The following is an 18,137-nucleotide window of genomic DNA, read 5'->3' on the forward strand; positions in this document are numbered from 1 at the left end:
TCCCTTTTCTCTTACTATCTTCTCTTGTTTTTCTAGTATTTCTTTAGGAGCTTTTCGTTTCATCCGGGCAAGCTGGACTACAGTTTCCTCACTCAAGTCGTCAGATTGTTTATTTCCATCTATGCGTTCGTCATTACAAACTACTGGCACATGTGAAATATTACCACGTACTGATGGAGCTTCTTCTGAGTCACTAGAAGACATGTCCATATCAGTCTTGTGGTATAAAATCAGGATCAATATTCGAATCTAGAAATTCTTCGGGTACATCAGGTGGAGGGCTGCTACCTGAATGTGGAAAGGTTAACAAATGGGAGTTGTTACTTGAAAGAGAACAATATTCATTACTTTTTAATTGGTTATTTAAGGACGCGGCATCAACTACGAGATTATTTAACTTCGATGTAATTTTTATTACGCCATGATGTTTGGCGTAGTAAGTCCGATGAAATGCCATGGATTGTCCAACATTCGCTTTACAGGAGGAGAAAACCTTGGTAATACCTAACTACATTGCAAACATATTGTAGCATTTACTACAGTTTTAATTTTCTCCTGTCGCCAATCATATCTCTGTGCATTATGTGGACATGTCAATCAGTTAAAGGGGATAAGTCAACACAACCTCCCATGCAAATAAAATTCCGCGGTACGAACAGAGTCAAGTGAATTTAATCCCCTTCACACATTAACGTCTGACTTGCAAAATGAGATATGTAAACTTGTCTCATTTGGCACAGAACATAATCCCTTTGTCACAAAATATGGAGCACTACAACTCCGTCATCGATGGAAGAATCACATAACCCCTTTAACACAAGGTAGAAGTAATCGTGGGAAGTTGAAATCTGTACTTATCTCATTTTAGCCAATTTCGGACTTAACCCCCTTTACACGAGCACCCGCGAAATATGAAGGTGATCGATATATGTGCTGCAGATTATTTACATGGCATCTATCTTAAGAATGTATGGAGGATCATTTTGGAATGATTTCCTGGAATTTGCATGCTATGTTCAGGAATTACCCATTTCCATAGAGGAATTTCGTTCACAACTGGAATTTTATCAATGAGTGTGTCTGTGATATAGACTGATATTTCTTCTTTGTTTATTTTGTACAAATTACACAGGATATTATCTGACAGTTTGAAGAACATCTGAGATCTGGATGAGGCTTGCAATTTTAAATGTACTTTTAGATCCTTCTTAATACATAGGTCTGATTGGTTGAATATTTCATTCAATTTCTAGGGCAACAGTTGATGTGGTTTTTAGTAATCCGAAAGAAGAAGGTTAAGAAAATTTTTATTTTTAAATGAAATTCAGCCTTAGTCGCTGTCCATTACGTCACTAGCCTCATCTGAAGAAGTCACATCTCTCTCTGCTGCAACATCTATGTTTCTGTCATGAAGTGCATCTGTAGGAATCCTACCGCGAGTATTCCTTGAACTTTCTCTTCCAGCACTCTTCCACGGCCATGCTTCGTGTCATCAAATAAAGAGTAGTGTATGGGTGAGATGAATTTCTTTAGCTATTGCAAGTTGCTCCACGTAGCAAAAGTTATTCTTATTATATAGCTCAATGTGTGCAGGCCTTCCACAAAGATGTTTCGAATATGTAATATATTACCTCTCGCCACTATGGCAAATGAATTAGTCATAAACAGAAGAAACGTAACAACACTGTGCAAACAACGCACTTGTATTAGTTTGCCTCTCAGTCAAAACTCTGTATGCATTGTAATACAAGAGTTAGGCCAACATGGAGCAGCATTGACTGGAACTGCACTTATATTACTTTTTCTCTGAACAGAAGTGACGTTAAAGATTTATAATATACACTTATCTCACTTTTTAAAAAAATGTCACTTGTATCACTTTGCTTCTGAGTGGCTCATATACATATAATAAATCCAGGAATTATTCAAAAGCGTAGTCATTTAGAAACAAATGTTTGCTTCCTACATGCGAAAACGTGAAATTTTACGAAAGTTTAAGTTTTCCTATAATGCGTATTTATGTTTTTATTTACGTCATTCTGATGCTTTTTTTTGGAAAGCCTAGCACTGTATTAACAATATATTAATAAGTATAATTAAATATTGGAACAAAAATGTCATCCTATTTTTAATTTTTCATTTTAAAAATACCTTATTATTTATTTATTTATTTATTTATTTATTTATTTATTTATTTATTTCTTTAAGCTGAAATTGCACAATGCTCATTGCTTCATTTTCGTCTGCGTATCAATTTCTTACCGCTTCTGTTCTTGACTCTCTTTCATGACTTTTGAGTTTGAGCTATGTTAATTATTTTTCATCATGCATCCATTGAATATGTCTGTACTAACAAAATTGTTTTATTTTAATGTCAACTATAATAAAATTACTGTTGTTTAGTCAACTGTCCGAAGACAGGTCTGAACCTCACAAGTGGTATCAGATGTCAAGTTGAATTTTTTAATTGGCCCTATATTACAATGGATTTCGATTTTATATTGTAAGATGTTGGCACTTCATCCTCTAAGAGAATGATAGCCGTACTATGTATGAGGGGCAGTCAAATGAAAACGGGTCACCATGCGTATATCTCACGACAGGCAAATTGGTACCACTGGAATTTGATTGCTGAACTGACATCTGGTGGCTACTAGTGAAAGCACAGTTACAACCGCTGTATTGTGCTGGAAGTGAGGTTAGAGATACGTGAGTTCGTCCAACATTATAGGGAAGACCAGGTAACTTGATACCCTAAGGGTGAAACCTAACCATTTTTCCCCCATTACTACAAATGCTAGTGGATTATGGTGATTTTCTAGTTTGAAGATTGAATTTTCTTTTGCTAACTTCGTTTCGAATTTCGATACTGACAAATACTATAAATGGTAGTGATTTTGTAACCGGTATGTTGGCAGCTGAGGCAAATATCGACAATATTTGCCGGTACTGGAGTTCCATGAAATTAAAATTGTACTAGATTTCTCAGCCGGTTACTGGAAGATAGTGAAATTCGAACTTATTAATAATTAATTAATATTAGTATTAATATTAATACATAATAGTTATTTTATGTGTTGCGTTGTGGTTATAATTCAAGAATAGTCAGATAAGTACGAATGAATATAATATACTTGGGCGTGATAATGCACGTGGGTAATGGATAGAAATACTTACTTACTTACAAATGGCTTTTAAGGAACCCGAAGGTTCATTGCCGCCCTCACATAAGCCCGCCAGCGGTCCCTATCCTGTGCAAGATTAATCCAGTCTCTATCATCACACCCCACCTCCCTCAAATCCATTTTAATATTATCCTCCCATCTACGTCTCGGCCTCCCTAAAGGTCTTTTTCCCTCCGGTCTCCCAACTAACACTCTATATGCATTTCTGGATTCGCCCATACGTGCTACATGCCCTGCCCATCTCAAACGTCTGGATTTAATGTTCCTAATTATGTCAGGTGAAGAATACAATGCGTGCAGTTCTGTGTTGTGTAAATTTCTCCATTCTCCTGTAACTTCATCCCGCTTAGCCCCAAATATTTTCCTTAGCACCTTATTCTCAAACACCCTGAACCTATGTTCCTCTCTCAGAGTGAGAGTCCAAGTTTCACAACCATAAAGAACAACCGGTAATATAACTGTTTTATAAATTCTAACTTTCAGGTTTTTCGACAGCAGATTGGATGATAAGAGCTTCTCAACCGAATAATAACACGCATTTCCCATATTTATTCTGCGTTTAATTTCCTCCCGAGTGTCATTTATATTTGTTACTGTTGCTCCAAGATATTTGAATTTTTCCACCTCTTCGAAGGATAAATCTCCAATTTTTATATTTCCATTTCGTACAATATTCTGGTCACGAGACATAATCATATACTTTGTCTTTTCGGGATTTACTTCCAAACCGATCGCTCTACTTGCTTCAAGTAAAATTTCCGTGTTTTCCCTAATCGTTTGTGTATTTTCTCCTAACATATTCACGTCATCCGCATAGACAAGAAGCTGATGTAACCCGTTCAATTCCAAACCCTGCCTGTTATCCTGAACTTTCCTAATGGCATATTCTAGAGCGAAGTTAAAAAGTAAAGGTGATAGAAATATTATTTCAAATTTTAATGAATTTCTTTCGTGTTTAGATTTTTATTACTATGTCAAAAAAATGAAATAGTGTTGCAGTGACTCCTCCAAGGAAGAAAATGTGTGGCATTCAGAGTTCGCTTCAGAAATCTGTAGTTCACGTGTATAATGAGTTGAAGAAAGAAGATAATGAAGAAGGAATTATGCTAACGGAGACAGCAATTACAACCAGAATAGGAAAATTATTAGGAGTAAGTATTCTTAAGCATACATTTCAAAGTGGTATTCAGTTTTAGGAGTTTGCACTAATCATTTCATGATTGTGGTCAAACAAAACAAATTTTTAGGTTAGGCCTACATGTTTAATCAAGTCAGTGATTTTCATATTGCCAAACTAAATACATTTAAGATACTGTAATACTGCAGTAGGTGATAGCTTAAATACATTTACAAATTAGACGAACAAGTAATCAAACAGCACGAAAGTAAATTTCCAGTTTTCTCTTTTGGTATTAAATTAACCGTTCAGATCACAATTTACATGCCACATCGGCCGAAGAAAATACAAGTCATATTGTAATTATTAACTTGATATTGCAGCAAATATTACATGAATGTTGGCCTGTTATGGTGCTTAAAAATAATTCAATTTTATATAATAACTATATAACATACTCTATAAAGCATAGGAACGTTGACTCTGGCTGAATAATTTATTCATGACTGGTCTAAGTAATATTAAATATGGTGTTCCTTCAGAAAAGCTACCCCACCCAACGTACTTGTTAAGATATAACACTCGAGAGGACGAGGACGCACTACTGGGAAACTAACCATTTCTCTTCGTCCTGGACCTCTCGCATGTTATATTGGTAATTAGTAACACGTTTGAGGGAGGGACTACAACAATGCATTAGAATATACAGGTAAGTGTCAAAGGATTTTTGTGCTGAAAGTATTTGTGGCTGTGCCTAAAACCACGTGTTCATCACTATGTAAATATCACAGAAATCAATTAAACAAAATAAAATTATGCCTTCTTTAATGTAGCTTTTCTGGAGAATTACCTAAATATTAGCCTACTTAAACCTATTGTAGATCCAACCTAACATGTTGATCATTTTCTATTCATATAGCTGTAAATGTTGGTATCATGCATGAATTTTATGATATAACAATTTTTAGAAGTGTTATGTTATTGTTTGTTATTACAGCTTGGTTTTACTACAGCCACGAAAGTGATAAATTCACAGAAGGGGACCCCACTTGTGACACCAGGAAAACATAGACTACATAAACATCCAGTGACTGATGCTGATGATTTTACGAAAGATGCAATTGCAAGATTTATTTATGACAAGTTACATAAAGGTAGGGAAGTTACAGGAATTATTGTGTTGATTTATGCAATGTAATTCTGATATTAGTCATATGTATAAAAATATGGCATAATTTTCATTTACTGTTACAGGGGAAGTACTAACAGCAGCAAAAGTTCTGGAACATATGAATGATGATTATGAAAGATATTTATTTAGAGTATCCTTATCATCGGTGAAAAAAATTTTGAAAGAGATGAAATTTCTATGGAGCAAAGGGGATCCTTATACACATGTACGAGAAAGTGATGTTATTCGTTTTTAAGAGAATAAATAAGAAATGTGGAGCGTGAGAACCCTAAATCCATAGTATTCTTGGATGAGACTTGGATTTTTATGAATGGTAAATTTCAATGTATTGTGAGACATTGAGTGATTGAATTTTTTACTAACAAATAGGTTAACACTTATGTGGAATATGAAATTGCAATTAATATAGGCTACTAGTAATGAAAGGTGGGAACAACATGTTTTGCAATTAATAGTTTCATATTATAACTAGAGGCTAGTTATAAAATTCTTGAACGGTTTTCCTGTCTTTAAAATTTTTGTGTCTCTTAGAGTGTCAATGTGAATTGCTTTTCTCTCTCTGTTTTTTTAAGTAGGATGACCCACTTATTCATGAAATAAACCAGGTGAAGTTTCCAGTGACATGAATGGTGTTATTCGTAGACCAACAAATGAGGGTGGAAGATTAGATGCCAGAACGAAAGGTGGATTTATACTCGGTAAGTTATATTGATTTATATTTTACATAAATTTGGCAAGAGTAATTTTTTAAATCAGGGTACAAAAATATAAAAATTGGTGACTAAATAAAAACGTGGGAAAGCCTTTCACCAAAGAGGATCTCATGTCATGTCATGTTATGTTATGTTATGTTTTATTTTCTTTATTTAAATGCTGTGAATTCATGTGACGTAATTATATGCCCAGGTATAATTTTTATTGCAGGTGCTGATTTAATTTTTTCATGCAATTGAAAGAAAAGTCAGGACTACCATAGTGCTATGAATAGCCCTGTAGTTGAGAAGTGGGTGCACACACAGTTGTTGACCTGAGAACATTAGGGCAATGCGTTATTGTCATGGATAGTGCTGCATATCATAGCAGACTTGTGAAAAATCAGCCAACAACAAAATGGAGGAAAGAACAGCTACTGGTGATTGCAACTGAATATAATAGATTTGTTGTACTAAATGATAAGAGTTGATGGTGTGAAATCACCTTTTGATATTACATTGCAATATTAATTTCCATACTTTACAGTCATTATTATTATTATTATTATTATTATTATTATTATCATTATCATTATTATCATTAGTATCATTACTACTACTATTACTATTACTACTACTACTACTATTGCAACCGTTTCTCTTATTTCTCATAATTAGGCATACTTATAGATGCTACTTTTTTCTTTCAGGTGAAATTGAATCTACATAAGAATCCTAAAACAACAGAGCCTTGCCAATTACTGTTCTGAAGCGGCCTTGTCTTATGTGTTGTGTCTATATACAATTAATTCTTTCAGTTTTTTTTCCCCTTTAATCTAATGAAGTTGTTGGTTGATTGATACCAAGTGTTCAGCAGTTGATGTCATTTGTTATCTTGCACTCCAATATTTAACCAGATGATTGAAAGCTGTGTAAAGTTAAACAGTCAAGACAATGATCCATATCTTCATTGAGATTTCAGAAATGGCATGGGGAGATTCTGAAATATCAGTTCTTTGTAAATATTTGAGACAATCATGGCCTGTGATAATATGAGTACTGCCACTGTAGATTTTCATAGAAGTTCAGTTATTAAATTAGGTGTATTATTTTTACTATGTATTGTACTATATTTTTGTTTCGCTTAATTGATGAATTATATATGCTGTAAATTGAATAGTAGACTGTAGGCCTATAGCATAACTGATGAATTGTATGTGCTTTAAATTAAATAGTAGGCTGTATACCACAAGTGATGAATTGTTTATGCTTGTAATGTGAAGTAATTTGCATGATATTTATTATCAATTTCTGTATATTTCAACTGATTGAATTGTTTATACTTTTAAATTGAATTAACTTGCTTGCTATGTATTATATTTTATAGCTTAACTGATGAATAATTGTTTAGGTTTGTCAATTTCATAATCTGAGTGCCATGTACTTCATATTTTTAGTGGAGCCACCAATGTAGCTTAGTCGGTAGACTCGTTGGCCTGCAAATTCAGAGCTGCACTCGAGGGTAGTTTGGACCCCCCATTTGGTCTGATTAGTTGGTTTCTTCTGAGGATTTTCCTCCATCGTGGAGTGGATGCCGGATGGCCTATTGCAATTTTTTCATTTGCTTTAGAATCATTCCGATTTTTGTTACCACATTGTCATGTTCTGATCTTGTTATTCTTTTAACAGTGTGGTAAGATGCAGGTATAGATAACCTTACAGTAATTTTTCTACCTTTCAGCTACCTCATTACCTCCCACTCCATAAAGTTCATGGATCCACGGAAGTACCAGTCGTCGATGTAATTCGACCATTTTGCTTAAAATATTAAAACACTGTAAAATATTGAGATTTCATGCTGTTACGTCCAATACTGCAGCAAGAATATCTGATTTTGAATCTGATAGTATGACAGCCTTCTCAGATTTATGAAGTCGATACTGGAGATTTTGTAAGCTTAAAAATGTATCTAAATTTTCACTATCAAAATTAGTCAGTGTTTGAAGTTAGTTAGTTAGTTAGTTAGTTAGTTAGTTAGTTAGTTAGTTAGTTAGTTAGTTAGTTAGTTAGTTATTTAGTTAGTTAGTTAGTTAGTTAGTTAGTTAGTTAGTGGCGTTTAAAAAGGGCGCGTCAGCTACTATGGCTATTTGCGCCCTTATCTAAAATCTTTCACTAAACACAAACACAATACAATAACCAGAATGTTTAAAAAACTAAAAAGCGTTGTCACAGTTAAAATGGGGCAAACAAGTGTTTGAATATAATTCCCTGTAAAAGGGAATATACTGGTATTGTACTACAACACCACTACATCTATGGCTTGGTAAACAGGATCCATCTATAAAAAAATACTGTATGTAGTCACTCACTGACCAGATCATTTATCGTTTCTAATGATTTTTAAAATGTCTGGAGAAGTATCACATTTCTTAACATCATCTGTTAAAGTTAACTTATATACTATTCATTTTGAAATAACTTGGGATTGTGTTTTATTAGTAAAGTTTCCCTTAATTGAGCAAGTTTGAGTTCTCCAAGTAGAGTCAAAAAGTCTGTTGGGATTTTGGCTCAGTTTATTAATATTTGTGGACTGTGATTTTTTGTTCTAGAGAACCATATTATCTGCAAATGATGAGATTATCATAAGATCTATTTCTTTAGTTAGACCATCGACATTAATATTGGAAAATGTATTCCTGAAAACAACAATGTGGGAAGCCCAGATGAATCTGTCTCTATTTACATATTTGTGACAATGAATCAAATAATCAAGTCACAGGCCCAGCTCAAAAGTCAATGTTGTTTGGTTGCTAATGCTCTGTGTATTGGAGTTCTTCCATTTGCATTCTTGCTTCCCAGTATTATGACAGATGTGTACTGTTAAATTTGTACAATTCTTGAGGTGTGTCATATCCATTATAGTATTTTCTTCTTTACAAAATAAATAATTAGGAGTATGAAAAATATTTATTTTATATAGATAAGCAGCCAAACAATCATATCACATATATAATTGAAAAAGTGCGACGACAGCTTTCATTCATGGGCAGTCTGGAATTAAATTGTTATTGTTTAATAAAATATTCCATTGCTTATTTATACTCTCATGTAGGCCTACTAATTTTTTGTGTATTTCTTGTTGGATGATTTTCTTAATTATTACTTTGGAAAATTGAAATGATAAACATGAATTTTTAATTTGTTGGATCATTGTGCCTTTTTTTAATTTTTGTTAAGAAATCTGCTATCTCATTAACAAGAATTCCACAGTGTGAAGGAATCCATTGCAAAACTATTTATTGTGAAGAGATAACTTAGTGTTTGATACTTTGGTGAATTTCAGTAATTCTTTTTGTTGCATAGGTGTTTGCATTAATGGCTTGTATAACTGATTTAGAATCGCTAAATATAACAGCTTTATTAAAGAGGTTACTGTGATAGAAAAGTTGTTTTTATGTAGAATTGACTGCTTCAAGTTCTCATCAAAGTGAGTTGAATTTTGACCTAGAAATATATAAAAGCAAAATAATCTATTATATATTCCAGCACCAGTCGTATTATTAAAGTTATTGCTGATTTTAGAACCATCGGTGTAGATGTGTACCCATTCAGTTTCTGGAATCCTGTGTTGATAGTGTTATATTGTAATTTGGATTTTTAATTTATTGACAGGATAAGATGGAAGTTGTAACCTTTCCATACTATATTTGTCTAATGGTAGGCTATATTGGGTTTTTTTTTTAGATATTTAACTTTCTGTATGAAACCTTGTTGGATCTCTAAGCTTGTACGAGTATCTGAGAAGGTTCTCCAGTAGTCTACGTTAGGTATTCTTTTCAGTCTTTCATATAAAATAAGGCTGCGTTGATTTCTGTGTGATTGTAATGGAGTGTTATCTGTAAAACCTTGTCATAAAGTCAATGCATATGCTGCCTTTTGTTCAAATACTGATACCTGTCGAGGGTCTGTTAATGACAAATAAACAAACAAAAGAAGAGGAGAATTTCTGTTATGGAGAGAAGATATAGCAATATCAAGTCTTGTAACAAAGGCAACATGCTGTGATTACCATAAGAACAAATAATTATCTCTGGAGGTTTTCACTCATAGTAAGCAAGTGTAATTTGTTTAAAACACACAAAAAAACATATCTGGTTTGAAAGAGATATAGCCTACCTTGTTAATGCCAGGAAATTACAGAGGAAAGGACATAATGCTGCACTTGGCATAAAGATGTGTCCAAATTGCAGGAAAAATGATACTTACTTACTGGCTTTTAAGGAACCCGGAGCTTCATTGCCGCCCTCACATAAGCCCGCCATTGGTCCCTATCCTGAGCAAAATTAATCCATTCTCTATCATCATATCCCACTTTGAAGGAATCGTATCAAGCTGTTTTTTTACGGTGATGGGTTGTTAGCTCTTCGCCCAACCCCCAAGCTGAGGACCATCCCTCATCGGCTGTCCGCGACTGCTTATTCAATATATATATACATATGCAGGAAAAATGATAAAAAAAATAATAGAAGTTTCTGAGGAAGCAAACAGTCCAGTCCTTTGGATGATCTTGTAGTCAAACTGTTATGGAAATTTTCTTTAAAGAGGGTATAAATGAAAGCCTTGTTAGTTTGGGTGTCTCAAGATCCATGGCATCCCACAACACAGAACGGCATCTGTAGCCAAATATAAAATAGAACTTGCATCAACTTCTCTCAAAGCAAAACTAGGTAAATTTTATATGGGGGGGGGGGGGAGAATCCTTTACCCTGATTCGGCTTCACTACCTGAAGAGGAAACACTTAGAACTGAAATAAAGCAAAAGACAGAAGATTTTGATATACTTTTAGACCTAATAATGCAAAAAATTCAAACTGTAACTAGCAGGGAAAAATTTAGTTACTAACACTAGTTTCTTAAAGTTGGTCAAAAAAGAAAGAGAGTGAAGCAATGAAGAAAACTTGTGAAAGAGAAAGGGAGACTTTATCTTCGAAACATAAAAAGAGGAAAGAAGCTAGCAGACGAAACAGTGAAAATGGTAACTGGCTTTTATAATAATCTGAATTTACCAGAATATTGTCAGGCATCAGAGACAAAGCATTTAAAAAAATGTACATGAACAGAAATGCCTTATACTTTGCAATCTGCAAGAACTATACTCAACTTTTAAAGCAAAACCCTCTTCCACAATAGTTTGTTTTTCTACATTTTGCCAATTTATTAAGACCAAAACACTGTGTCAGCAGGATCACCAGGAACACAATTCCGTGTGTATGTAAAATACACAAAAATATCCAGCTCCTATTGACCAGTACAGAACTAAAAAGCAGCAGTAAAAAAGGAGAAGCGTATCTGAAAATGTTAGTCCTTTTTTTATATTTTTCTAGAAAGGGGGTCCATAGCTTTCACCATATTTTCAAAGGGGCCTCTTTTTCCAAAAAAAGATTAAAAACAACTGTCCTAGTGGAACTGACAATATTTTATCACTTTATTTCAATATCTTTTTTTCAAATTAGAGTGTTGTATTTATAATATATTTACATTATGTGCACAACTAAATGTTATCATTATGATTTTGCTTTAAGCATTTTCTTGTTTATATTTTTTTCCGTTTTTTTTTTTCAGTAACCAGGGAAATGTCTGGAATAATGCTTTACTTCCCTATAACTTACTTCACTGATGACAGTCTTTTTAAATTTTATATTACTTGCATACGCTCATCTCGAACAGTAGAGTGTTCGCGTGCTAAGCGAAGGGTCCCGGGATCGATACCCGGCCCCGGAACAATTTTTCCTTGAAATTATTCAAACCTGCTTTACAGGGAGCTACTACCTGAAAGCCAGATTTGCATAGTATCATATGTTTGAGCATGCCTGATGTTGTAATGTGGCTCAATGTTATATTCTGTCCCTATAACAGAGTGCCCGCATAGTAAGTGTTTGGCAAGTTTGTCAGTTTGAACAAAAAGAGTCACTTTAAATGTAGTGCTGGTACTTTTCTGTTATCTTTGTAAATAGCTTCCTTACTGTAGCATAAAATACTTCGATCTTCAGTAATTTCATCCCTATTTAATTATGCTATGTTTAATTTGTACTTCAGTAACTAATTCTTTCTTTGGTCTTAACTTCTATAATAAATTGTCCAGTCTTTATTATACAAGTAATGTTTAGTACTTTGATTTTATTGTAATTGTAAATTTAATATTAAATTATATTTTTGATATTGTAGTTGTAATCCCCTGGTAGAGGGAAAGAGAAGGCTACGGCCTTATCTCTCTCTACCAGGTTAAATAAATATTGTATCAATAGGTCTATCCATGATACAAACCGCAAGCAACCTTACCGCTAGGTTACAATAGGTCTGAGTGCACGACACTGTCTGTTTGCATGTACAGAAGTTTCCAGCACCCGCCCATCTTCTGCACTGGGCGATGTGCCCACCATGAGTACGTCTGATCTACAACTTCTGTAGGGAAACACTTAAAGAAATTGAAATTTTTCTTTGTACCATAAAAGACATCATGAACTCGTGTCCAACTGAATAAACGATTTCAGCAAGCTTTTATAATTTCTGGTACTCACAGTCTACATCAATTTGTGCCCTTGTCAATAAATGAAATTGGTGCGAAAAGGTTAGTGCTGATGAACATTACAGCATCAGCTCACAATGGAAGTGCAATAATTACAGTTGGAGTGCAAACTCCAACGTGGGTTGTGTATATGATTCATACTGGTGCAAAAGATTTGCAGAAGCAGTAAATACTGATGAAAGGGATATAACTGTTAAATGTATGCGTCCACATGGCCCAGCATTATCATATTATAGGTCTCAAAGTGATACCTGTGAGGTTGCTTTTGAGCATTACACTGTGTGAAGGCAGTATGCACACAACAACAGGAAGAACATAACAAGTGACCAAGGAAACAAATGAACCCATTAATTCCAAATGACAGGAATATTAAGGAAATAAAATGTCAACAAACATTTGTGTGAAAATTATATTACTAAACTTGGACCCGGGGTACAATTATAAATGTCTATTTTTGTTTGTATCAGATATGTAGTGGTTCTAAAAGCTATGTTGCTCCACATTTAGACTTTATTATGATGTATCATGTACAACCTTAGACACAAAAAATGATGGGCCGCCATACAAAGTCCCCTTCGGAAGACTTCAATTGATTCAATGAGAGCTTAGGTTAACACATGAAGAAATTTCTTATGCATGACTCCGCTCTTTTTCTTCTTTGTTTTGTTAGTTGCTTTTATTTGTCTGTTTATAGGTGTTATGAAGATATATGTGTTATAAGGAAGATATATTCAAATAATAAATTAAGTGCAAAATAAATATCCTTTCCCTAGCCGTGTAAACCAAGTGCTGTCCAAAATGGACTTAGACAAGTTCACACTACAGGAGATCTGTCATTTTTTGTGTCTAAGGCTGTAAGTATATACAGTTAAAATACGCACACACACACACACACACACACAGATATATATATATATATTTTTTACAAATAGCAGCGCATAAACTGAATAAAGTTATACAAGCTTATGAAATGGCAATTTCTACCATAAAAAACAAAAATGATGACATTCATAGGCCAAGAACCAGTAAGAAGTGAAATAGATACTAATAATAAAATCACTGAGCAAACAAAGTCATTTAACTATTTAGGATGTTTACTGTCTCATGAGAATGAAAAAAATTACATCTCAAAGTTCCTAAAAATAACAGGACTCATAAATAATTATTTTTTAACCTACAAAATTTTCAAGGAGTACCTACTAGAGTAAAATTTATAACAATTTGGCACTTCCAATGTTAATGTATGGCAGTGACATATGGACTCTAGAAACATCTGATAAATCAAGAATTAGAGCGGCTGAAATGAAGTTCATGAGAAAAACTGCGCAGTATAGCTATTTTGTTAGATCACAAGGCTAATAAACAAATTTTAAATTACCAGTAACTGAAAGTTACATCAGTGCTGGATTAAATACAAAAATAACTGGTTTGAACACATCCAATGGATGCCACGACATTGTCTCCCAAGAATAATGAAAAATTTCCAACCTTGGGGAACAAGACATTAGGAACGACCATTGAAACAACTACGGATAACTGATACTGAAACGGATTAACCATTTGGCCCAAATCCATGGAAAGTGTTATAATGTGTGTGTGCGTGTGTGTAAAAGAAAGCAAACAATTATAATTTCATATCAATAGTAATTTCAAAATCTTCAATAACAAACAAACAATTAAATACAAGAATCAAGTACAGTTATTCCATTTTTGCAGCAATTTTTGTTTCTGGAGTACCTTATAAACCATGTTTGTGACATATATGCAATTTTTATATTTTCATGAAGCTATAACAAAGAAATGGTGCTACAGGTAAAACAAATATTTTGGTTATGTTCACATCTCAGGTAAGCAAACATGTTCACCTAATACGAAGATGATCTGAGATGGTGGGTGATATTTTGAAAGAATATTGGTTGAAATGACACGGAATGACCCAGTTGAAAACTGGAAGAGACAGTGGTAGGCATTTCAATTAACAGAATTTTTTCTTTTCCAGTATTTTAGTTTCTGTCGTAACACTGAAATTTTTAAGTTTTTTATCCTAATTTCTTTTAGATGTTCTTCCTCCATCATTCGTAATTGATTTTCCAGTACACTTATTCTTTTTTTAAAGGTGTCAGCTACAGCATCACATGAAGGTTTTGGTTTTTGAGGCATCCGACGACGATTCCATTGGTACTGCTTGGAGCTGGCTGGGGTCTTGGAGTGTGCCACTTCCTTTTCTTGGAAGATATTAGGCGATACCATATCGACTGGTGTCTGTACATTTACTCTCTGTGTGATGTCCTGTATTACAGTAGCTGATACTGTTGATGCCTGCTCAACTGGTTCCATTTCAGGAGCAGTTGATGTTGATGGTACCTCATACTGTGTAGTTACTACTGACAAACTACCATCATACAAAACGTCACCCTGATAACTAGTATCAGAGTCAAAGGCATTTTGTAAGGGTCTTACAGAATGGCCCATAATTTCTAGTAGTTTAGGGTCAATGTTTGTGGTTTTAATGTTCTTTTTTCCTCCGCCAGTCTTATATGTCTCTACTTTCTCATCTGCAAGGTCTTTGCGTAGACGTCTTTTTAAATTATCATAGCATACTTTTAGATTTTGTGTAGACCTTTTTGTTACACCTAAAACATAAAGAAACATAAATATGTAAAAACCATGTTAATAATTATGCTGCTATATAGAAAATGTGGGTTAAATGTATTCACAGTCTCTATTAATGTATAATTTTCAACCATAAGTACAATATACTTCAAACTTTGTAGGGGACCCTGCATAATAAGCTTATTTAATTTTAGAAAGAAAGGAACTTGTGTAATTTTATTTTACTCATCATAGCTTCCAATAACTCCACATTATATTACATATTCATTATTTACAACGAGGTCAGTACTGGATTTCGTAACTTTTTTTTCTGCAAAACCTCGATTTAATTGCTGTTTTACAAAAAGAATGTGAAATTTTTTTTGGAAATATACTCTCACTGTACAGCAAGCCTGGCTTGTCACTTTAGTTTAGGTTTGCTCAGCTTAACTTAGGTTTAGTGTATTTTATTAACAGTTTTGCCAAGTGTCAGGTTTTAAAACTGACCAGCATTTTCTAAAGTTTGTCAGCTTGTCAGTTCATATCTGTTGTCAGCTTTTGTCACAATTGCTGTGCCAATGTCTATTTTGTATTAATCGGTTAATTTAAGTTTTCAATACACATTTTTATAGAAACGACAAAATGAAACTCAGAACTCTCTCTTCCATTGCATGTTGCAAATTAAACTATGTTGGAAAGTGCCCTGAACAAGTGTTTGACAAAAAATATTTTAATAAAGTCAGATGTACCACACTGAAGAGTATAATAAAAATAATTCATAGCAATCTGGCTGTATTTGTTGTGTGTTTTACATTTCAAATGCTGAATAGTTTGTTATTGTATGCATGGTAATGTATTTACTTATTTTATCTTATGAAAATAATAATTAATGGTGTCAGCTTATTTTTGTTGTTTTTAACATGAATTTCAGCTTTTTCAGAATTTTAACTCGGCAACCCTGTATTAATAGAAAAAAAGAGAAAATTGTTAAAAAAATATGTTTTTTTGTGTGTTTTTGTGAAGTAAAAAGTAGTTCAAAATAGTTTAATACTTACCTCACTGTAAATAGGCTATTTACCTATTACATATTATGTTCAATTGATGTAAATTATTTAATTTATCAGATAACTGTCATGTTCATTTGTATTAATGTAGACCGCTGGAATTTTTTAAAATTATAATACTACTTGATTATGATATTGAACACTGATATAAATTGCAATAAATTTATTTTATTCACTTCTGTCTAATCTTCATTTTCATTTAATCACTCCTTACACTACCCAACAGTTTTCACAGGGAGGTCTAATAATATATCGATGGCTAAAAAGTGGTATGTCTCTGCAAGTTTGCAGATGAATAATAAAAATATATATATATTTTTTTGTAAAAATAGACTAATATTTTATATATGTTTCTGGGGACTTTACTTGAGGACAAAATATTATTTAGGCCTAACTGTCCAATTTAATAATAAAGTAGTTATTATATGCTGGTAATAATATAGTAAAACTAAATGACCATTTTGTGGAATGCGAGATTATCACTTATTAGCTATAGATTTGCAGTTTCAAACTATTAGGACCTACATGACGTTTTGGACAATAAGGCTATTGACGCTTGAATTAAGAGAAATTACACGGATACCTTCCTTTCCCTCTTACTCCAAAATTCCAACCTTGTGAACACAAAATAAATGGATAAATTTCAGAACAAGGATACTTTCCTTTCCCTCTTACTCCAAAATTCCAATCTCATGCACACAAAATAAATTGGCACTAAAAACTTCCTTTTCGTATGCATGATGATGCGTATTCGACATACACAGATGAATTGTCTTTTTTTTTTTTTTTTTTTTTATAATTGTTAGTGAGGTATCCGTATACTGAAATTTTCCCAAATAAATTATTGGCTCTGCAATGTCTCTTCGTAAGCAAGATGATGAGAATTCGACAAATACATACAAATCTGCTCTTTTTAGTAGCCTATTTCAAGATAATTGTCAGTGAGGTATCCGTATACTAAAATTTTCCCAATTATTATCAAAAGTATGAAATAACCACTGTATAAATTATGTGGATGGGATAAACTCCAGAACATGGATTGCACCCTTTCCCTCTTAGTTCAAAATTCCAACCTTGTGCACACAAAATAAATTATTGGCACTGAAAAGTGCCTTTTCGTAAATATAATGATGCGCATTCGACAAACGCAGACAAATCTGCTCTTTTTAGTATTTTAAGACATAATTTGGTACGTGCAATTCATGTTCTAAAATGTTCCCGAATTATGTAAACACGTATAACTCACCTGGAACAGCGTTGAATTGTGAGGTTAAATCCAACCAGGTAGCCTGCTTTTCTCTTAGAGAACTTCCGTCAGTACTTTTATTTTCTAATATAGATGCCGAATTGCCGACGAGTTCTAAAAGTATTCCCACTTCGAACTGTGAGAAGTTCGGTGCTCTTTTCTTTTTTTCTTCCATGAAACTTGTTTTGAAACCTGTGACGATGTTTGAAACAGTCCGACAAGGCGACAAACAAAAACGAAGCGATAATTGACAGAGTGCGTTCGTTCGCTGTTTTATACGCGGTTACCTAGCGCTCAGATGATTCTTCTCAAGCGAGCGTACCGTCAGCTGACGGTAATGAGTTGATCGAGGGAAAATGTCGGTGCACCGCATCTGTAACTTGATCATTGTCAAGAATTGACCATGTTTCCGTGATTGCTGATAAACGGGCTAGATGATCGAGAATGGTGCACACGGCCACTG

General features: G+C 33.7%; 3 long non-coding RNA genes across 3 annotated transcripts; 2 read left to right on the forward strand and 1 right to left on the reverse strand.

The window, feature by feature from the left end:
* Positions 1-2,677: 2,677 nt before the first annotated feature.
* LOC138713588 (uncharacterized) lies at positions 2,678-16,603 on the forward strand. The gene is made up of 2 exons (XR_011335931.1): positions 2,678-2,741; positions 14,889-16,603. It is a non-coding gene; the product is annotated as an uncharacterized lncRNA (long non-coding RNA).
* LOC138713587 (uncharacterized) lies at positions 5,900-8,984 on the forward strand. Its single transcript, XR_011335930.1, has 3 exons — positions 5,900-6,192; positions 6,419-6,626; positions 6,897-8,984. It is a non-coding gene; the product is annotated as an uncharacterized lncRNA (long non-coding RNA).
* Positions 13,166-18,132, reverse strand: LOC138713589 (uncharacterized). Its single transcript, XR_011335932.1, has 2 exons — positions 17,675-18,132; positions 13,166-15,405 (listed from the first exon to the last, which is right to left on the reverse strand). It is a non-coding gene; the product is annotated as an uncharacterized lncRNA (long non-coding RNA).
* Between the last annotated feature and the right edge of the window lie 5 nt (positions 18,133-18,137).

This window comes from Periplaneta americana, chromosome 14 (assembly GCF_040183065.1).
Source record: "Periplaneta americana isolate PAMFEO1 chromosome 14, P.americana_PAMFEO1_priV1, whole genome shotgun sequence".
In the NCBI taxonomy this organism is placed as follows: domain Eukaryota; kingdom Metazoa; phylum Arthropoda; class Insecta; order Blattodea; family Blattidae; genus Periplaneta; species Periplaneta americana.